The sequence below is a fragment of the Crinia signifera genome, chromosome 1, assembly GCF_055691185.1.
Source record: "Crinia signifera chromosome 1, ASM5569118v1, whole genome shotgun sequence".
Lineage (NCBI taxonomy): Eukaryota > Metazoa > Chordata > Amphibia > Anura > Myobatrachidae > Crinia > Crinia signifera.
The window spans coordinates 345,793,178-345,817,554 of NC_139217.1; positions in this window are offsets into that span (position 1 = coordinate 345,793,178).

Genomic DNA, 24,377 nt, shown 5'->3' on the forward strand with positions numbered 1-24,377 from the left:
ATAAGGGACTCGTCGATACAAATAAATTTTTCAGGGATGTACATCTCTGCAAATTTGGCACTGAAATGATCAATGACCGGCCTGACTTTAAATAGCCGGTCAAAGGTGGGATCATCTCTGGGTGGGCACTGTGCATTATCGGTGTAATGTCAAAATTTAAGGATTATCTCAAAACGAGTCCGAGTCATGGCCATACGGTAAAGTGGGGTGCTGTACAGAACATCTGTACTCCAATATTGCCTAATTTCTGGCTTTTTTACTATGCCCATATGTAACACCAGACCCCAAAACGTCATCATCTCTACTGCATCTACAGGGGTCCACCTAGCAAATGATGACGTGGGGTTTTGAGCAATAAACTGCTGGGCATATAAATTACTTTGGTCCACCATTAAATTTATAAAATCATCAGAGAAAAATAATTTGAAAAAGTCAATTTCTCTGAGACCTGTTGAATCAAATTGGATTCCTGGGATGGCCAAAAACTCAGGAACCTGGGGCTCAAAATTGTCTGGTGGTGGGGTCCATACGGGATCAATCATTTGGGGGGGTCTCAGCTGCTCTACGGGGGCATCTTTGAGGGGGTCCCTCATCACTAGAGGAGGAAGACGAATCCATCAAATTCCCCGCTTGCATCACTGGCTGTGTCAGAGTCAGAGGCAAGCATGGCATATTCCTCCTCCGCTGAATACATTCTTCTGGATGACTGGGATGACATTTGGGATGACATTTGGGATGACATTTTTATTTTTGTGTTTCTGTAAGTGTAATGTTTCAACACGTGTATAGTGTAGGGGGGTACAAACTTTATTTCAACACGGGGGGTATGTAGTGTGTAGTGTGTATGTAGTGCAGAAAAAATACTTTATACAGGAATTTGATCCCAATAAAAAAAAAAAAATTGAAGGGGTTAAAAAAAAAAAAAAGGTCCTGCGCCAAAAATTGAGCACATATGTTGGTCAGTAACGTCCGTCACTGAACAGCGCTCAAAGGCAACAGGAATTTGATCCAAAAAAAAAAAAAATTATATCAACCCAGTGCCAAAAATGCTGTTCAGTGATGTACGTCACTGATCAGCGCTCAGCGGCCACAGGACACCCACAAAAGCAACGTGGGTGTAAAAACAATTTAAAAAAAATAAACCACAGCACTCTCCAAAAAAAAAAACAATTTAAAAAAACTGCAGAAAAAAAATTATATCAACCCTGTGCCAAAAATGCTGTTCAGTGATGTACGTCACTGATCAGCGCTCAGCGGCCACAGGACACCCACAAAAGCAACGTGGGTGTAAAAACAAAACCCCACTGCACTCTCCAAAAAAAAAAAACAATTTAAAAAAACTGCAGAAAAAAAATTATATCAACCCTGTGCCAAAAATGCTGTTCAGTGATGTACGTCACTGATCAGCGCTCAGCGGCCACAGGACACCCACAAAAGCAACGTGGGTGTAAAAACAAAACCCCACTGCACTCTCCAAAAAAAAAAACTGCAGATCAGTGATGCAGTGATGCAACACTGATTAGCAGTGAGGGGCAGTAGGCACACAACTGTGGGTGCAACCTGACAGGGTATATATAAAAAAAAAAAACCTGGACCCCCAAAAAGTTGCTGATCAGTTAATTTATACTGATCAGCACAAAAGGGGGGGGCAGCAGGGGGGCAGCAGTCAGTTGCACAGGCAGCACAAGCTTTGGTGCAACTGACAGGTATATATATATAAAAAAAAATAACCCCTGCACCCCCAAAAAGTTGCTAATCAGCACAGATATACTGATCAGCACAAAAGGGGGTGCAGCAGACACAAAATATAGCACTCTCTATCACTCTCTGTCACTATCTCTCACTATCTGTCACTCTATGACACTGCAGCAGCAGCACACAGGAAGTGACAAGATCCAGGAAGCATCCAGCTGCTGGCAGCACGCTACCAGCGGTGATCAGGTAAGTATCAGGCAAGGATCAGGCAAGGATCAGGTATGTATATCACGGCAGAATGGCCGGTGACCGCTCTGCACGCAATTCCAGACCGGAATGGCATCTGCAGCGCAGTCACCGTTAGTTTAAATAACGCGCTATGGCTGTGATTGGTCCGTCGGTCCGACGGACCAATCACAGCCTTGGGGGCAGGTGGGGTGAGGTGTGGTCATCACCGGTGACCCCCTCACGCCCCCTCACACGCGGCGGTGATTGACACCTGTGTTACCGAGCGTCATATTCGCTGGTAACACAGGAAAACGCTGCGATTGGCTGTTCACATTAAACAGCCAATCACAGCGATCGCCGACGGGGGGAGGCATCGCCGCCCCCCCCTGGACATGCTGGGACATGTCTGCTGTCAGGGACAGCAGACATGTTTAAACTGTCACCGCGTCTATAGACGCGGGGACAGTTTAAAGTCATGACGTATATATACGTCATGTGTCGGGAAGTACATCCCGGCCATGACGTATATATACGTCAAATGTCGGGAAGGGGTTAAGTTAAAGCCTAAATGAATGCTCAAACTTTCTTGAGGTTGTTGTAAGAGCATTATTTCAGATAGAAAATATACATTGACAACTATTTACTTACATTTAATTAAATATTTTTAACAAATTTTACTTACTTCTAAGTAATGTGTCACAAGAGGCCTTTATGTAATGTACCTTAGAGCATCTGCAGAAATCTTTCCAGACTACCCATTAAGAGGCCTATTTGTTTTCAATAATGGGAATGTTACATATGCAGAAACATTGGTTTCCACTTTTTATTTAATAATGGGCTCATTCATTATTAGTGGCCCAATGGAGCTGCCTAATTTTCTGCAAACTAAGAAAATTTTAATTTTAAGTTTGCCTGAATGAACCTTCCTCATCTTTAGGAGTGTGAAGAGGGATCTAAAGGAATTATTCCATCATCTCTGCTATGTGTGCCCTGCAGCCTCCTGCATGTATTATCTCAGGTCCTGCTTGTAAAACAGGCAAGATCAGTAGGGATTAAGGTGCATACACACTGGCCGATATATCAGCCGTTAAATTGCACCATCGGCCAGTGTACAGTATATGAGCGATATATCTGTGAACAGCATAGTTCACAGATACTGTATATTGTGTTGGCTCTTCAACACAGCGGATGCCCAGATATATTTAGAGATATATCGGCGCATCATGCTGTGTGTACAGGCAATCCACCGACTGCGTGAACAGCTGCATCGGGAGCCGATATTGATTGACAGCTCAGTCAGCTCAGCCCACTTGTGATGTCCGTTCCGACGGATCGGGCAGTGTGAATGGAGAACATGCTGCCTTCTCTGTCTATAGATATATCAATCAATTATATCAATAAATCTGTAGATTCAACAGAGCTTGCTCCTGGTCCCCGCCGCCTCCCCGCCGCCGGTCCCCCTTGCCCCCCAACCCCCCCCCCCCCCCAACCATGCCCATCTCCCTGAAGCGAAGACAGGCAGGGACCCGCAGCGCTGCCGTTGAGAGACTGGGATGCACGCGCATCCTAGTTCAGTGTAGGCCCTGTCCGCCGGCACTCGCCAGAGGAGAGGCTCTGGCGAGCCCCGGCCAAGGATGACAGGGGCTCCATCTGTATCTATTAGTGTGTACCTAACTTTAGTGTCACTGCTACTTTAGAAGCAGTGGTAGGGATCACACAAACAGATGATTTTCAGATAAGCTGTCTCCACTGGAGCACTACTGAATTGCTGTGGCAGTTAAGTATCCCCACTGCTGCAGCTCTCAGCGAGTTGGGTATTTAATTAACACAGCCAGAACCCCCTGGATAATGAATGAACTCCTCCTTTTGGCAAGAAATTGGCCCACCTGGCCATCGGCCCCTCTGGCATTTGCCAAAAGTGCCACGTGGCCAGTCTGGCCCTGGTTTAGGGTTAGTAACCAGCCATTTTTTGGAAGTATCAGGGAAAACAAAGGCATGCCCAGTCGTTTGAAAGAATGTTGTTTAATATCCGCTCTGGCCTTGATCAGCCTGATCAATCGATTGATGGTGAACGGCTAGCGTATGAATTTAATGCTAATTGCAGGGCTGCAATATTTGTGCAAACTTTTCGCAAGCATAGCACAGCAATTTGCAGGATCACACCAGTCGCAATTTCACTCTGGCTGGGCAGTGATTACCTGATTGCAGATCTCTGCAAATTATCAACCCAGCGATAAGGCCTGAATAACCCTCAATGGCACAGCAGACAGAAAATGCTGTAAAACTGTAGGTAAGAGCTCTCGATTAAATTCAGCTGCTTGGTGCAAAAGTATGCTCGGAAACACTTTTGTGTTGCAGGGGGTATTTAAATTTAAGAAAATATTTATGTATATCAAGCACTCGCTAACAATTTGTATAACTGTTTATTAATGCTATGATGGTTTTCTTTCCTAAGCTAAACAAGAACAACAAATGTATTCCTATATTCATAATGTATATGGGACACTCCCACACAGACCCAAATAAATAACCGAGCAGTTCCTGAATTGAGATACATATGGATGACTGGCAGTGGGGAAGCTGGCAGTTAGAGTATCGACACTGGCATCATGATTCAGGGAATCCTCCCCCAGCCCCTCTTACCATTCCTCACTGCCACCTACAGTAACTCCCCGCCACCTAACCCTAAACCCCCTCCAAGTGCCTAACCTTAACTCTCCATCAACACATCCTAACCCTAATCCCATCACCCCCCCCCCCTCCTGCGCACAATACTTGAAGTTCCCCTCCAGCATCTTGGCAGTTGGATACCAGTGCCAGCATCTTCACTGATGTCAGGATTTTGGCGCAAATCTCCTGTTGGTAGTCAGGATTCCTGCTTCGGTATTGTGAACCGGCATCCCCAGCATTAGGATGCTGAATGTAACCCCTGAATTTTTGCCTAGACATCCAATATATTAGTTATTAAAATATAGCCTTTATTAATCTCTTAAAATTGTTACAAAATACAGAGTGATAAAGGGAAAAGATTAAATATTTCTATTAATGTATTTAAAAAAAATATTGTTTTCTTTTGTTTTCATATTATTGTTCATTTATCCACTATTACCATTATTATTTTATTAACTTTACTCATACTGTTTTTCTTTGTGCCCACTAGCAGATAATCCCACCACCAAATTTAGTGTCATTATGCTGCTGTTGGATGTGGGCCAATTTATTGTGGCGATATAGTGCACCAGCTGCACTGCCGCTAGTTCCGCCTCCAATCAAGCACCCCCCTTCTAGCACAGCACCCATCAGTCAGCAGCATAGACCACAGCAGTAGCCAGCAACACCTATCACCCTTCACCCATAGCAATCATTTAGCTCCCCTTACCCAGCACAACACCACACATGCAACTGTACAGATCATAGCAGGCACAGCAGGTAATACGACACAATACTCTGTCCGCCCAATGAATAGTGGTCACCCTTGGTTACTTGAATAAAGTTATTTGTTTCAGGGAAAAAGGGGGAAAAGGTGGGATGTTACCTGAGCACAAGTGGCATTTATAATTCGACAATATTTGACACAAATGATAGAAAATAGTATTTAATTAGTTCCTACAGATGTTCTTGCATCAGCGAACGGGGTGTGCGATGGGATCTCCTGTCGCACCCTCGTTCGCGAACACGTATATGCACAATGTTGAACAGAAGCTATTCTTTAATCCTGAGGTCTCCCCCTTTGTTAAATTCTACACCAGATTTATTGATGACGTGTTGTTGTTTTGGGTGGGCAGCGAAAATGCATTTAGAGAATTGGTTTCGTCCATCAATGGACTTGATTGTCCGATCAAGTTCACATATGAGATGAGCCAGTCCTCCATTCACTATTTAGATGTAAACATCTTGATTAAAGGCAGACAGATCGAGACATCCATTTACACTAAAGCAACTGACTGCAATACACTTTTAAGCGCTAGAAGCTACCACCCCCCTGCATTAATAAGAGGTCTACCGTTTTCACAACTTATTAGAGTCAAGCTGATAACAAGCAATGAGAACCAGGCACTCATTGACTTGGATAAAATGATGCTCAAATTTCAAGAAAGGGGGTACTCCCCAAAAATCTTGGCTAATGCTAGAGCCAAGTTTGATGCTATTCCGCGAGTTGATCTCTTAAAAAGGAAGTCCAAAGATGAAAACAAGTTAAGGGACAGGCTGGGTTGGGTGAGGGACTTTAACCAGGCTGACAGTCAGATTGCGAGGCATTCCTTTGGCCGGTGGTCCAGCAAGATAAAGATCTCAAGAAATTGAGGAATGTCACGTTGATGCCTTGTTACAAACGAGGACGCAATGTGAGAGATTGGGTCGTCAACACTGACATTTCCAAGAGACTACCCCCCAATACGCGGTTAAAGTCTGGGGGTTGCTACAGGTGTGTGGGCTGCACCACCTGCAGTGGATGTAAAATCCCTATCAAGCACGCTGTCACCTGTACTACGACCCACGTAGTATATATGATCCACTGTCCCTGTGGTTTATGCTACGTGGGTAAAACTATACGCACGTTCAGAGAACGCATAGCCATACATAGGCATGCCATTAAATCTGCCCTTAACAAAAAAGATAATGATCAGTCTGTTGCCAGGCATTTTGCTGAGGCAAAGCACAGCCTGGCAAATTTGAAATATATTATAATCGATCATGTCCCAGCAGATAAAAGGGGCGGGGATCGGGCCAAGAGACTACTCCAACTTGAGACATATTGGATCCATAAATTGGAGACAGTCAGACCTAAAGGGCTGAACGAATATATTTCATATAATATGTTTCTGTAATGGCAGGAGTCTTGCTGGGATTGTGTACTTTGGGGTTCTTGTGTCAAATTTTGTATTTATTGTAATGTCTTGTGTTTGTATTAGGTCCGTGCAACTCCCCAGCGTCCCCTCACGTCTCGGGTGCTTGGCAACCGGACGCCGTCCGGGACGCACGCTGACGCAGTGATGTGAGATCACTAGATGGACAACGTGCTAAACCCGGAAGCGACGGGAGACCAGAGCGCGCCAGGTGAGCGAGGTGTTTGGAGGAGGAGCTGGATCAGGCACGGTATATAGGTAAGCAATGTATTGTATGCATTTGGTTCTGTGATTTGAAAAAGGATTAACATCCGAAACGTTATCCGCATCGGCTGTGTCGTGTGTTTATTTGGAAGCCCGTGTGAGTGCCGCGATTCTACCCCCTTTATATATATATATATTGTATTGTATACTGCCCTGTGGAATGCACCAAGGCCCTTGTTGTTTGAAGAGGAGTGCCGGACCCCAACCTTTGCTATATATATAAAAAAAAAATATATATATATATATATATATATATATATATATATATATATAGTATCCAGAGGTCCGGCACTCCCAAAGATGCTGGTAGCTTGTACCAGATGTGGCTGTGTCACCTGCCAATTCATGATCCCTGGTACCACGTTTCCACATCCCCACAATGGCACAAAACTCACCATTGGATATCATGTCAATTGAGCCACGAGCCACGTGGTCTATCAATTGATTTGCCCTTGTGGGCTTTCATACGTCGGCAAAACGGAGTGTAAGTTAAAGGAGCGGATGGCAGCCCACCGTTCTGCCATCCGCAAAGCCATCCAATCTGGAACCAGCAAACAACTGGTTGCGCGGCATTTCGCTGAATTTAAACATTCCATCAACTCCTTAAGATACCGTATTATAGACACCATACCACCACTACCTAGAGGTGGTAATCGAGCACTGTTGCTTCGCAAAAGAGAAGCACAGTGGATCCATAGATTGGATGTCATTGCACCCAGGTTCCTCAATGAAAGCGCCTCACTAGCGTGCTATCGGTAGCAAATCCTGCCTGTCATGCATTTGCTCATATACTAGTTTGTGCCCAGTCTCATATAACTTATTTTGCTTAGGTTATGCCTTGATTTTCTATGTTTACTGTATACTGATGGACTGTTTTCTCTTTTTCCGTAGTACTGCTTGTTGCCATGGTGATGGTTTTTGTTGTCACTTGTTACAGCCGGCGCGATGACGTCATCGCATGGTGCCCATGCCAGATGTTCGTCCCGCTCCGGATCATAGAAGATGATCTCTTTTTTTCAGACCCATCCATTTCATCTAGGATTTTATTTTTTACCCGCTATATAGATGACCTCCTATTCTTTTGGAGGGGAGCCACCGATGACCTTATAGCACTCTTTGAGAGGAACAACTGTTCTGACAGCCCGGTGAAGTTTACCTATAAAATGAGCCAGTCCCAAATTGAATTTCTTGATGTTGCGATTTCAGTTGAAGATTCTAAACTAGTTACATCAGTATTTGTTAAAGATACAGACCGCAACACATTTTTACATTGGCGCAGTTGCCATCCGACTAAGCTCAAACAAGGCTTGCCGTACTCACAAATGCTGAGAATCCACCGGATTAACAGTAATATTCACTCCGCTGCCAGGCAAATGGATGAACTTATACATAAATTTATCAGGGGTTATAAGTTAGATTCCCTTCTGGCCACTAAGAACCGAGTACTTCAGTTGGATAGATTACAATTATTGGAACCCAAACCCCAAAAAACTGCAGGTGAAACCATACCGTGGGTAATGCAATTTAATTCCTCATCTGGGGGGATCACAGGGATATCTAAAAAGCACTGGAATATTGTACAAACGGATGAGTCACTGGGGTTGAGTGGCACAAGGCTCATGCCCTGCTACTCTAATTCCAGAAATCTACGCAGTATTCTAGTCAAATCTGACATCACGGGTAGAGGTAGCGAAGCACCCAAACATTTTTTGCAAAATAAAAAACCTGGCTGTTTTAAATGCCCCTGTACCACTTGTAAATTTGTAGTGACAGGTGATGTATTTTTTCACCCTAGACTAGGGACTAAATTTAACATCAGACATCATCTGACATGCGAGAGTACACACGTGGTATACCTAATTGGTTGCCCGTGTGGACTTGCGTATGTCGGCAAAACTAGCCGCAAATTTAATTAACGTATGGGGACCCATCGTTCCTCAATTAAAATTGCTCTCGCCTCTAAAACTAGTGATCAGCCGGTAGCAAGGCATTTCTTGCTAGCTGGCCACAACTTAACCTGTCTAAAATATCGCATGATCGATCATGTGCCCCCGCTCAAAAGAGGGGGGGACAGGAATGCTCTTTTGCTTCGTAGAGAAGCATTCTGGATCCACAAGTTGGATACCATTATGCCCCGAGGCTTAAATGACATGATGCCATTATCTTGTCTACTTGCTAGGTAACTCGATACTAACATCAATCCGGGGTTTTGGTTGCTATATTAGCTTATGCCCATTGTTGTTACCCCACAGCTTTACTTAGGATTTTTCATATATATTAACATGTCGACTATATTGTTCTAATATGCACTTTTTAGCGATTTTTGCACAGTGAGCGATTAGATATATAACTATGTATCTTTAGAACATATTGAGTACATTAAAGTAGTAATATGCTCATTATTCATTGTGTCCTTTGTATGTTTTTAAATTTTCACAGACTCCGTCACCTTGGCAACCAGACGCTATGAGGATCTTGACGTGATTGAGTCACTGATGTGCGCCAGCGTGAGTGCAGGGCGCTGACACAGTGACGTCATCGGGATGCCGTGCAGCGTGGATAGACGCCAAGGCGGCGCAATGTGCACAGGGTGGGGATATAAGGTAAGATTATTGCATTTGTATTTTGTAATCTGAGGAAATTCCACTAGGAATGAAACGTCATTACTGATCTCTGACTCCGTGTGATTTTTTGCTATGAGTGCCGCACATTGTGTATGCTGTATATATATATATATATATATATATATATATATATATATATATATATATATATATATATATACAGATCCAACAGGTGGCACTCGGTTCCCCCAATAAGTACGCAGAGACAGTGGTCACATCAACGTTTCAATTCTTATTTAAATTTTCATATCCTGACGAAAATTCAAATAAGAATTGAAACGTTGATGTGACCACTGTCTCTGCGTACTTATTGGGGGAACCGAGTGCCACCTGTTGGATCTGTATTGTGCCTTCCCTGGCTGGACGGGCACCGGTGCCAAGCTTTGTCTCATTAGAAGAGTGCCGACTCCTTGTCTTCTATATATGTATCTATATATATATATATATATATATATATATATATAGGTGACAGTGTCAGCCAGGCACTCGTCCTTCAGAGATCAGCTGCCGTTGGTGCCTTCCTGGAAAGATGGATAGGTATCGGCTGGAAGCAGAGGCGGCACTCAGCGGACTTAGTGAATATATCTTTATGGAAAAAACAATATTTTTTTTGCATATTGTTTTATTACATAAAGAAATTTTCACTAAGTCCGCTGAGTGCCGCCTCTGCTTCCAGCCGATACCTATATATATATATATATATATATATATATATATATATATATATATATATATATATAGAAGAAACAGAGAGCACTCACCAGTCTTCAAGCAGTATGATGCAAATAAAAGCTTTTAATACATCACCACAGTCTCAGGCATAAAGTCGACGTTTCGAGCCACGCCGGGCCCTTTGTCAAGACACAAGAACAGGATGGGTCACAGCCCCATCACATTCTGGGGCTGTGACCCATCCTGTTCTTGTGTCTTGACAAAGGGCCCGGCGTGGCTCGAAACGTCGACTTTATGCCTGAGACTGTGGTGATGTATTAAAAGCTTTTATTTGCATCATACTGCTTGAAGACTGGTGAGTGCTCTCTGTTTCTTCTATATACATTGGCTGTACCCCCATGGACTGTGGCCTGAGTGTGGCACCCCAGCAGTTGTCTCATGGAAGTTTGAGTGTGCCGGTTCTACCAACCTCTATATATATATATATATATATATATATATATATATATATATATACGCAGAGATGGCAAAGGTGTCACTCGGAGACTGAATACAGTAAATGCTTAATCCAATGCTAATATTGCATTACTGGTTTCAGCACCAACACAGGTGTTTCGAGCACATTTTTGTGCTCGAAACACCTGTGTTGGTGCTGATACCAGTAAACTGTGGTCAGTCTGGCACTATTTATTTTAACTGCTTTGGTGCCCAGTGTGCCATACCAGTCCAGGGGTGCTGCCATGTATCAGTATAATTCCAAGAGTGTAGCCATGTATCGGGTATAATTTCAGGGGTGCCACCAAGTGTCATGTATAATTCCGCAGGTGCCGCCATAAGGGTTAAATGCTTACGCCATGTGTTGTGTATAATTCCAGGGGTGTCGTCATGTATGCTCTTGAATAACGTGGAATGGGCATTACAGTGTGTGGTGTATAGTGTAATGGGCATTACAGTGTGTGGTAAATACAGTAGTGTAATGGGCATTATGGCATGTGGTATATAGTGTAATGGGCATTAAAGTGTGTGCTATATAGGTTAATGGGCATTACAGTGCGTGGTATATAGTGTAATGGGCATTATGGTAAGAAAACATTTATAGTAATGCTACTGCCTTTTCTCATCTTAAAAATAGACCCCATAGATCAGTGGTTCTAAACCTCAGTCATCAGTACCCCCCCCTTCCCCCAACATTTTACGTTTTCCAGGTCACCCCACAGGTGCACTCATTATATGACACATTTTGAAAGAACCACAGATGGAGCTAAATTCTTCAAAGAAATCTGGCAAACGGCGATGGTACTTATTTATACACCAATAGTTCTTTAACATAAAATTCCTTTTGCCTTGTTGTAATCCACATGTATATGTAAAAAAAAGGATGTTTACAATGTAAAGTACATCTATGGTCTAGATCAGTGGTCGCCAACCCGTCGCTCGCGAGCTACCGGTAGCTGAGCGAAACGGGTGGCTCGACCACTGTGCCCTCCTGCCCCCTCCCGTGTGTCCATCCGCCCGCCCTCCCGTGTGTCCGCTGCCTGCCGCCCGCCCATGTGTCCGCTGCCTGCCGCCTTCCCCTGCACAGTGCACACACTCCTCACTTCGGAGGAGACAGACGCTGGAGGTCATATTTGACCTCTAGCGTCTGACAGGAAACACAGCGCTGCAGCGCTGTGCTCCCTCAGGCGCAGATACAGAGGGGGGCAAAGGGGGCACAGAGCAGCCAGCCCCACCCCCACGCAGAGTGTCAGCCAGGCAGCCACACCACAGGTACTAGCGGCCAGCCCCACACAGTGTCAGTGGCTGGGTATCGGCCAGACCGCCGCAGCCCAATGTCTCCCGGCAGCCTTGAGCAGCCATCCCTGTGCAGTGAGTGTCAGAGGCTGGGTGTCAGCCAGACAGCCGCAGCACTCGAGCTCCTGGAAGCCTGGAGCGGCCAGACCCGCGCGGTGAGTGTCAGCAAGCCTCCCATCACTGGTGAGATTATGTGCAGTGAGATTATGTGCAGCATATTGTGCAGGGGCATTACAGTGTGCAGCATATTGCCCAAGGGCATTACAGTGTGCAGCATATTGTGCAGGGGCATTAAAGTGTGCGGTGTATTGTGCAGGGGCATTAAACTGTGCAGTGTATTGTGCAGGGGCATTACAGTGTGCGGCATATTGTGCAGGGGCATTACTGTGTGCGGCATATTGTGCAGGGGCATTACGGTGTGCGGCATATTGTGCAGGGGCATTACGGTGTGCGGCATATTGTGCAGGGGCATTACGGTGTGCGGCATATTGTGCAGGGGCATTACCGGGTGCGGCATATTGTGCAGGGGCATTACCGGGTGCAGCATATTGTGCAGGGGCATTACGGTGTGCGGCATATTGTGCAGGGGCATTACGGTGTGCGACATATTGTGCAGGGGCATTACAGTGTGCGGCATATTGTGCAGGGGCATTACGGTGTGCGGCATATTGTGCAGGGGCATTACGGTGTGCGGCATATTGTGCAGGGGCATTACGGTGTGCGGCATATTGTGCAGGGGCATTCCGGTGTGCGGCATATTGTGCAGTGGCATTCCGGTGTGCGGCATATTGTGCAGGGGCATTACGGTGTGCGGCATAGTATCAGGGTTATTGGACAAATTTTTGTAGCTCTCCGGGAGGTTTTTTTTTTGTCTTTTTTTGTCTCGAATAGCTCATGGTCAAATAAGGTTGGAGACCACTGGTCTAGATCATATTCTAGTAGAAATATGAAGAACCTACTGTAGCAATGCATCCCTCACTCACATGAAGAAAAGTGAGAAACTGTGCAAAAAGGTATCTTTGATATGAATCCCAAATCGTGATGTCAATAACCGTTCCCTCCACTGGGTATTGAGTAAACGTACCTTACTCACATAGGTTACACTTAAATAACTCCTATAAAGGTAGATTTATACACAGAAGTAATCCCCATTGGTTGTGCTGTTATCCTCATCTCCGTGTAGGGTATGGAAAAGAGGAGAACACAACACAATGTCCAGTACTTCTAGATCTCAAAATATTTAACAGTTATAGGTGGGTTTTCCCCAAACACAGCATGCCCTCCGTCACACTTTGAAGGGGTTAGACCTGTGCATAAAGGTTTCTTTTAATTCAGATTTGGTATATCCCCCTGTGTTAAAAACTGATCATGAACAGTGAATAGCGTACCATACTCACAAAAATGTGGGCTGGACCATGCATATAATTTTATCTTTATCCTGATTGGCTCAGACTTCTGTATCCCAGTATATAGTAAAAATAAAGAGATCATTTCTCTCAGTTTTAAAAAGTAGTATTTTCTTTTCGGAGCTAAATACTTCACTTGTGATTCTGTGTATAGACCTGGAAAACGTTAACTGTTGGGGGGTACTGAGGACCGAGGTTGAGAGCCACTGCCATTGAATTATGATGGAGGTGTCATGTAGCCAAACTGTTACAAATGCAAAAGAGTAGATGTTGATCAAGATATATGTGTATGTAAAGCATATGAGGACATGTACCCTGTATGTAGTAATATACTGACATTTGTACCTTTTGTATTGCAAAAATGTTTAATCTACTGCAAATTCAGCACTTAGGCAAATTGTATTCCTAACTGTAAATCTTCCCCATTTATGGAAACATTAGACCATTTTTCCACAGTTTTATGGAATGCAAATTTACAGGTGCACAATCTTTCTTATACTTGTACTCAGATGTTTCTGTAAAATATTAGCAGATGTGGGTGATATAGTGAGTGGAAAATGACCATTTCTTGGTTTTCCAATCTGATATTACACCCATTTGTTTCTGAAAAGGATAATGTAATCAATTACATGGTGTATGTCTAAAACAATTCATAATGCAGCTGATTTGCATTTATTTGTTATGCTACAGATATGCCACATCATTTTATCACTTGCCTTTCTCTGTTTAGTGCACTTTCCTTGGATTTCATGCTCACCATTTAAGTAAATGGAAAGTAGACAGCATGTCAAAAACTGACAGTATATGACATGTTTTGATGGTGCTTCTTAATGTGATGCAAATAAACAAAGTGATTTAACAAATAAAAACAAAATATTTTTACATCTGGATACTGAAAAGACTGATATAATCTGGAAAATAGATTGTTTCCTTGGTGATATTCATTCTCTCAGAATTTCATTTGTTTTTGTATTTAACAAAGAAAAAAAAAAAATTCATAGGAAAGATATATAAATAATATACCTTGGGGATCTTGTTCCCAAGCCCAAACTACTTTCCCAGAGATTTTGCTGAGCGATCTAAGCGGTGCTAGATCACTCAAACTGCTCAGCAAGATCACTCAGCACACAGCACTGCACAGCGATGTGTCAGGGCCAGCGTTCTCCAGCGAGTACACTAGCTCTGGCCGGCGATCTAACTAGATTTATCTTAATCGCCGGCATACTGATGCCGGGAGGGAGGGGGGGGGGGGTGTGTGCATTGCTATCGATATGACTCCTACACATACAAAGTGACATAGGGGCATTTTCTAAGCAATCTAGTCAAATTAAGTGCCATGAAATCACCCCATGTGTAGGCCTTGTATATTAGTAATACTATGGAAGCTTATCACCAGCCTATTCATCATCATTAATGCTAGATTCTGCTTGTGTTCTGTAATGGTCCATTCAATATTAGGTTCCCCTTTATTGTAAGCAAGCTGTGAAACAATAATGGGACGGAGATATGGGGTTGTAAAGATTGATCCAATGTTTTCCATCTGCTTCCCGCGCAGTGTAGGATTTAAGGCCATGCGACCTCAGATGCATACAGGGCATGCATACAGAGCATCACCTCTAATGAAGTAGCAGTGTGACCAATAGCAGTAAGTAGCTTTCCCTGCACCAGAGCATTGCTTCATTGCTCCAGTAGTTAGATATTCTTGGGGCAAGTTGGATACTTAATTATCAAATAGACCTCTAACTTAAGGTATGCGATGGACGCGACCGACGCTATTTTTGGGCTATTTTTAGCCTTTTCCCCAACAATTAAAAAAAGGCATCCATCGCGTGCCTTAACTTAAGGTATGCAATGCGACCGACGCGACCGACGCAATTTAACATTGAATGCATTGTATTCAATGTTAAATTCCTGTGTAAAATCGGGTCCATTGTATGCCATTATAATGGCATACAATGCGACCAATGCGATGGACCCGATTTTACATAGGGTACAATGTTAAATGGCCCAATGGACCCGATTTTTGATTGTATACCCACCCTGATGGGTAATTTGTATGAAAAATGCTCCCCCCCCCATTGTTTACGCCACCCTACGATAAATGCCAACCCGAAGCGTGGCAAGTGCAGCGAGCCCACGAGGGGCGGCGGTACGCGTCCTCCGACCTTTTCATACCCCCCACTATCCACGTCGGCGTGGAGTTGATTCTATATAGTGTGGCGAGCGCAGCGAGCCACCAAGCCCGAAGCATGGCGAGCGGATTTGTAATACCTGTGAAGTAATGCGCGTCCGCTCGCCACGCTTCGGGCTCGGTGGCTCGCGTAATACCTGTGATGTAATGCGCGTCCGCTCGCCACGCTTCGGGCTCGGTGGCTCGCTGCGCTCGCCACACTATATAAAATCAACTCCACGCCGAAGTGGATAGTGGGGTATGAAAAGGTTGGAGGACGCGTACCGCCACCCCTCGCGGGCTCGCTGCGCTTGCCACGCTTCAGGTTGGCGTTAATCATGGGGTGGCATTAACAATGTGGGGGCATTTGACCCATCACGGTGGGGATACAATGAAAATTGGGGTCTGGGGAGCATTTAACATTGGGGCCAATGTAAAATTGGGTCTCAGGGACCATTTTACATTGGTTCCGATGTAAAAATTGCATCAATCGCATTGATCACATCGCATGTGATTTGGTTGCATGCGATGCGATCACCGTGATTTTTTAGGGCCTGATGGATACAATTTTAAGTGCTGGCGCCGTGCTAGGAAACAAGTACCATTTACTAAGATGGGAGTTCTTTTGAAGATGGGATGTTGCTATGGGAAACCAATCAGAATCTGCTCCTTATTTATTTAGCATCTTCTAGAACAGTGGTTCCCAACCTGGAGTACATGTACCCTTGAAGGTACATTGCAGACCGGTTGGGGGTATTTTTAAATAATATTAGTAATGGCGAAGATGTCTCCCATTGCCATGGAGGTGAACCACATCACGTAACTTCTGGTTCAGTCAGCAGAGTAATCAACAACTCCTTGTGATTTTGACCTGCAATCCACTAGGAGCTACCCATGCTGACTACAGCCATCAGCGTTCACCTGCCCTGCACTGACATGGGTGGAGGAAGCAGTGGCATTAATCCTACAGGAGCTAATGGGAACCCTGGATACAGTACATAGCCAGGGGCCAGTACACTACATTTGCTATTCATTAATATAAGTATTATTAACCGCTCACTATTACTCCACTCATAAGTACTACGTATATTTTAAATTGAGGGGAGGGGATACTCATAAATGAAAAGCCTAAGCAAGGGGAAGGGAGAGAAAAATGGTTGGGAACCGCTGCTCTAGAAGATAATAGATAGAGGGCCAGATTTTCTAAGCATCAAAAGTGATAAAATGGAGAGTGATGAACAGCCAGCCAATCAGCTCCTACCTGCCATGTCACAGACTGTGTTGGAAAATGTCAGGCAGGAGCTGATTGGCTGGCTGTTGATCACACTCCATTGTATCACTTTTAAAGCTTAGAGAATCTGGCCCAGAATCTGATTGGTTGCCCATAGCAATATTGCATCTTCAATAGAACTACCATCTCAGTAAATAAACCCCTAAGAGTTGAATAAATATTTAAAAGCAGAGGTTTAAAATATGCTGATGATTTGTGCAATAAACAATAAATGCATCTGCAAGAAGATAAATTTAAAGCATACCAAGATACGTTTTAAGTGCATTGTCATGTAATGGAATATGAGATACACCAATCTTCATTAAAGTTTTCCTTTTTTTCTTTTTAAAGTTCCAGTGGAACTACCCGTAGTGGTCTATTAGGGCCAGTTCTAAATCTACTGAAGTCCAGGGTAAATATTTCTGGAATATGATAAGCTTGCCTGAAGAGGTGCATTTTCAGGGATGCTTGAAAGTTTGGAGGCTAGAGGAGAGTCTTAATGTGCGTGGAAGGTCATTACATAAGGTAGATGCTGCCCAAAGAAAGTCCTGCAATTATGAATTGGATCTACAAATGAGTGTGGATGAGAGACTTATATCTTGTGCAGAGCAGAGAGGTCTGGTGGGGATATATTTTGAGATAAGCGAAGAGATACAGTATATGATAATGCAGTCAGGTTAATGGCCTTGAATATGAGTAGAAGTATTTTATATTGACTATGGTAAAATACAGGCAACCAATAGAGGGATTGACAGAGCGGATCAGCAGATGTTGAACATATAGCTAGGAAGATCAGCCTCAAAGCTGCATTCAAAATAGATTGTAGTGGTGAGAGTCTTTTCTTAAGAAGACCGGTAAGGAGGCTATTGCAATATTCAATGCGTGAGATAACAAGTGCATGGATTATAGTTTTTGCAGTGTCTTGTGTAAGATATGGACGGATTTTGGATATGTTTCATAGGTGTATGAAACATGATTTAGAGACAGATTGAATGTAAGGCATAAAGGGCAGTTCAGAGTCAAGGATGACCCCTAGGCAGCGAGCTTGTGGAGTAGGATTAATTGTTGTGTTCTCAACAGTGATAGAGATATCAGGTTGGTAACTGCTCTTGGCTGGTGGGAATGTAATTAATTCTGTTAATTAATTCTGTTATGGAAATCTTACGTTTGAGGTGGCGAGATGACATCCAAGATGAAGAATGTAGAAAGACATTCAGGGCCAGATTCTGGTTCACTTGCAAAAGCAAATTCTCTCTCTAATGGACAAAACCATGTGCAATGCAGGGGGCTGATGTAACACGTGCACAGAGAGTTACATTTAAGTGTTATTTTGTTTCTGTGCAGAGTAAATACTGGCTGCATTATTTTTAGTTTTTAGTTTGATTTCAGGAAGGGTCTGTGAAGTCAGCGCCAGCCTCAAATACAGATTTATGGAATGGTTCATTAATTGTCTATGATTTGAAAGTGGTTAGCAAACAGAGATCCATTTACAATTATTTAGCAAATTTACATTGGGCATATTTTCTTTCTGTCTGGTCAGTAGCCAGGACCACTGAGAGGTATGCTTGGAACGTTAACATTTCGGGGGTGACCTCATCACTGGAGGTATGGTGGCCACCTCCCACGATTAGTACATGCCTCCCAAAGAAATTGAGGGGGGAGTGTTATTATCCCCCCCCCCCCTCAGCAGCAGCACATTCACACTGTCAGTGAGACGCTCATGCTGAGCCTGCTGTCAGCACAGCACAAGCTGTAGGTATGTGCTGCTGCTGCCTGGAAGGGACGGAGGGGGTTCAGACCAGGGCCCCTACCAGCCCCCCCCCCCCCAGCAAGCCCAGGCTTCAGTAATTAAAATGTTCTTTTTATTGAGGTTGATTCACAGAGACAGAGGGGGTGATTCACATTTACGATGGTGAGGGGACTGCAGGTGCAGACCCCTGGAGTGGAGATATTGGGCAAAATGTACTAGGGTGTGAAAATCAGAAAGTGAGAGATTTTGGAAGAGTTTTCCCATTATTTTTAAAGCGGCAATCAATTACATGGCAAAATCAATTTGTTTGTTTTTTAGTGTAAATGATTGCAGCTTTAAAATAAAATGGGAAAGCTCTCCCAAAATCTCTCACTTTCTGAGTCTCACACCCTATTACATTTGGCCCATTATCATTGTACTTGTATCATATGTGATTTTTGTGTTACATTTTGAAAAATAAATAATGGAATCTGAGCCCAAAACTATTAAAAATAAGAAAGAATAGTGGATGCATTATCTCTATTTATATAAAATGAAATGCATTTTAATAAAAATTTCTAAATATAAAGAACAGTATTTATCATATAACACTATAATAAAATATAATGATCTTTCTAGTATAAAACATCTTTCTCCAATTAAATATCCTATGGATTTTTTTTTAAGTTTGCAGATGTTACTTTGAGATAAACATGTTAACAGTTACACCTTAAAAAAATCTCATTACACAGTGAAAAGCCTTTAAGCGGATATAATATATTAATTACATTACATAATCATTTGCTTGACTGGTTTAGAAAGTGAATATTTAATTATTTTTAAACACTGCAAATGTAAAAGTGTTTATTATTAAAAGAGAGATCTAATATGAAAAAGGCTTGGCAGGTAAAGCTTCTCCAGAGTGCGTTCTCCCAAATGTAAGTACATCCCTGACATAATATTACATTTTAAGAATAATAAAAAAAAATCTTGAAAATGGGCTAAGCTTAAAATGGTGAGCAAAATGTTAAGAGTAAAACACTTGTGCACAGATGGTTAAATCAAATCGAGCAAGGTACTAATTGAATCACATGTGCTCGATCATGGATACCCCTTAGTACCCAATCCTAACCCTTGCTCCTCCATGGTCTAACCCTAACCAACCCTGTACTGCCTAAACCTAAACATAAACCACCACCACAGCCTATTCTTGACCCTCCCCAGCATACTTATGTTTGGGACATCGACAGTCAGGATTGAAGTGTCAGCATTGTGAGCAGTGTCCTCATTCCGGTACCAATGTTCTGACTCCAGCATCAGAATTTTGACTGCTGGAATCCTTTGCACCAATACAGTATGTCAACTCCATACTTCTGTGTACAATTTATTAAATTAGCAAATAGTTTCAATATGCAGTAACCAATTGTCATTAAAGGAAATACGACAGTATATTGAAATGTGCTTATAAAGTCTTGCGCTTGTTTAGATATTACTTGATTCTTAGTAAGCAGTATTAGCCATGTAAAGCTGATATACTTTACTAGATTCACAATATTGTGTGACTGACACACATGCACTGTTAGGGTCAGTGGCATACTGAAGCATGTGGAGCATCTGGATCAGGTGTTCAGGGCACTGACAGGTGTGGAGAGAGCTCTTGCATAGTTTAGTCGCTCATATCATGGTGATATGAGTGGGCAGCATCACAGACTCTGACCAGCATCACAAACTCTGGAGCTGTACCCTGGGATCACCACAGTGTGACTCATGTGATTACTTGACACTGGGGCTGTCAGTCAATATGCGACTGGCGGGCTCACCAGTACTGTTCTGGGACATAGCAAATTAATTGTGCAGCGATGTTACCGCCTCAGCCAACAGCAATAATGGCACAAAAGTAAAACTGGAGCAGTGACCAGAAGCAATCTCCATCTGCTTACATCAGAGATTATGCCTTCTACATTCTATCAGACATTTTTATTTTATTGCAGCTCCTAGGCCATCACTGAATTAAATCTTAATTACCATTACAGGCATTAATTTAGCAGATAGAACCATAGAGTAAATGGGGCAGCACGGACGGTGTAATGGTTAGCATTACTGCCTCACAGCGCTGAGGTCATGGGTTCGATCCTCACCATGGTCCTAACTGTGCAGAGTTTGTATATTCTCCCCGTGCTTGTGTGGGTTTCCTCCAGGTACTCCGGTTTCCTCCCACAATCCCAAAATATACTGGTAGGTTAATTGGCTTCCAACAAAAATTAACCCTAGAATGTCTGTGTGCGTGTACATATGGTAGGGAATATAGATTGTAAGCTCCACTGGGGCAGGGACTGATGTGAATGTTCAAATATTCTCTGTAAAGCGCTGCGGAATATGTGTGCGCTATATAAGAAACTGTTAATAAATAAATAAAAATAACAAATAAAGTTATCCAATATAAATGGCACAGGTTTGAGAGGGGATTATATCTATTCCTGCTGAGCATGCGAATGCCCACCCCCAGCGAAGATACACGGCGCAACGGCAATGGATGCTTTGCTGACCATCGAATGATTTCTGCAGTGCTTGCAAATCTAAGTCAGACTTAGATTAGCAGCCTCCTGCTCCGAGAACTGAGCAGGCAGCTGACTTCTGGTGCCTGCCCCGATTTGCTTGGGGATGCCCATCGCATTTGAAAGCTCCCTGACCACCTTCTACATGCCCCAACCCCCCTTTGCAAGTGCATCGGAGACTATGCAAGCCTCTGAAGGCACCCGTATAGAAGCTTTGCACATGCGCATAAGCGAATATATGCATGCACAGAGCTTTAACATCGAACTCCCCATGCGAATTTACAAATCAGAATCAGGGCCAGAGAGTGATTCAAAAGTCGCAGTACACCCCTTTGTTCAAAAACTGTGCAGGTAATGGGAAAACTTACCCCAGTAAGGTATGCTCGGTACATACCTTACTGGAGTATTCAGTTTTCCCATTTCCTGCACAGTTTTGTAATTCACCCTGTATACAGTATATATAAAAAGAAAACACATGTTCAGTAACACTTCCTTACTTTGCTGCTGTTGAGACTGAGCCTGTCTGTCACACACACAGATAGCACAGGAGTCAGGAGCCGGAGAACACACATCTGCCCAACACAGCACACACAGCCAAGAATGGCATAACAGGGATCCTTATTCATGCCTCCCTCAGGCTGCAGCTGATTGGTTTGTACAACGGCTTTCCCAGTAATGCTCTGCTGGCAGCTATTAGTAGGGTCATGGGTGAGCATAGTGCCACGGATCATAAATAGAGATCGATCTGTGGAGGGGGACCCTTTCCGAAGGTGGTGGAATGGCTTGGTCAACTAGGATTGTGAGACCCTTGGGCACAATTGTGTAAAAATGTCTCTGAATAGGTGTACTTTATCATATATATATGCTTGGCTCTGTGTGTACCCATTTCATACCTCCCAACTGTCCCTATTTCTGCAGTACAGTCACCAATTTTGGTGACTGTCCAGCATCCGGCCTGGGACCGGCGGTGTCCTGCGGTGGGGGGGGGGGGGCAATTGGAGTTCCCCTTGTCACAGCAATGTATAGACACTGTGCATCTGTTCACAGGAAATGGATGGGCAGGGCTCTTGGTCAGGAGCGCTCAGGAGGCTGGCTATGCCCCCTAGCGGTGAAATGGGGCATGGCTTTACAATCATAGACATATCATTGAACCATGCTTCCTTCACACAAAGCTACACTCTTTTTTGTAGGTTCATGGGCCACACGGGAATCCTGCTCCTAGATTATTTACAGTTAGGAGGTATGCAGTTTGCATTTCCTTCTTAATAATTGCCATCACCTGTGGGGATAAACCTTTCTGACCCATTAACCTGTTCCTAACAGGTGATGGCAATCATACATTAAGTGAAAGTCCAGGAACACAGCATTGAGTCCCTCCTGAAGAGGGTCATGTTGAGGTATACGGTCATTAGGTAGACCCATATTAGGTCGACATGCATTGGGTCTACCACTAATGGTCAACATGGCTTAGGTTGACACATGAAATAGGTTGACTGGGTTGGAAGGTTGACACAAGCATTAGGTCAACAATGGCAAGGTCAACAGTAAAAAGATTGACATGAATTTTAGTAGTTTTTATTTTTTTTTTGCCGACATGTGCCGACGGGCAGTATTTCATGCCTTACCATCCTCTAGGGTTTGGAGGGAGAATAGAATAGTGTGACGAGAGCAGCGAGGTCACAGTTCACTTTGACGGTGTCCATGTTGACTATGTCAACATTCGGGACAAAAAAAATTAAAACTCAGGTCCAACTTTTGACTGTTGACCTTGCCATTGTTGATCTAATGATTGTGTCAACTGTTTAACCTTGTCAACCTTAGCCATATTGACCTATTTCATGTGTCGACCTAAGCCATTTCAACCTTCAGTGGTCAACCCAATCCATGTCAACATAATATGGGTTGACCCAATGACCCATACCCCATGTTGAGAGGTATGACCTGATGTTAGCCTTAACATTGCTTATGGCCACATTTTAATCTTTTATCTGTACTGCTTTCCTAGCACGGTGCCCACGATAAGCATTGCATGTATCGGTCTTTAATCGCAAGCATAGCATGCATCTTATGTGTTTCTGCACCATAAGATGCATGCGATGTATACGATTTATGCGACTACAGTGATTTTTCATCGTATCCATTTTTATCACATGTATCGCATCGGTCGTACTGTTTTAATGTCATAAAATGCATGCGATGCATACGATTGATGCAATGAAAGTATTTTTTTATCTTGGGCATTGTAAATCCTATCACATGCCTTCACATATCATAAGTAGTGTAGTGGTATGTCATGGCATGCAATGTGATATGATTTTCATGTTTTTTTACTATGGTGGTGCTTATACGATAAAGAATCAAATGTGTTTCCTTTCAGTTGTATGTGAAGTGATTCCATGCAGTGGCGGATTCAGGGGGGGGGCACCTGGGCACATGCCCCCCCCCTGTCATCACTGTGTCTCTAGCCCCCCGGGAACTGGAGATATCGCCTGGCAAACCTGTAACGTTTTTTCCCCATAGGATAATATGGGACCCGTCAATTCCGACCCCCACCCGGTTCCGATGGCTGCCAGTTCCCACCCTGGCATCACAGAAGCTTGTGTTTGATCTCATTCAATTCCAAATCGCTGGGCCTTCAATATGATATCAGGCTGTTCCAAATCGGTCAATCGGTTCCAGAGATATTGCATATAAACCGATTTTTTTATTTTTGAAATGTAATTTCATGGCTGTTCATGTTCTTTGAGGGCAGATTTGTCTGGAACCAAACATTCCAGTTTCACTGGACCAAAATCATTCAAAGCCCACTCAAAAGTTCTTCAATATAATACAAGTTCTACAATATAATGGTTCCGAAGATATAGCCGGTTAAATGAGATAACTGGTTAAAGGGGGAGGGGTGGTTTTCTCTCCAGAGGCGTAACTACTTTTTTTGCGCCCCACCGCCGGACATTTCGGGCGCCCCCCCAAAAAAAATATTAACCTCCTCCTTACCCGTCCCCATTGCCACCGGTGCTTCTGCCTCTAAACCGACATGCAGATCTGTGTCGAGTGACGGGCGGTCCCCGGCTCAGGCTGCAGTGCTAATATAATAACAGACACTCGGAAAATGGCTGCCCCCATACAGCA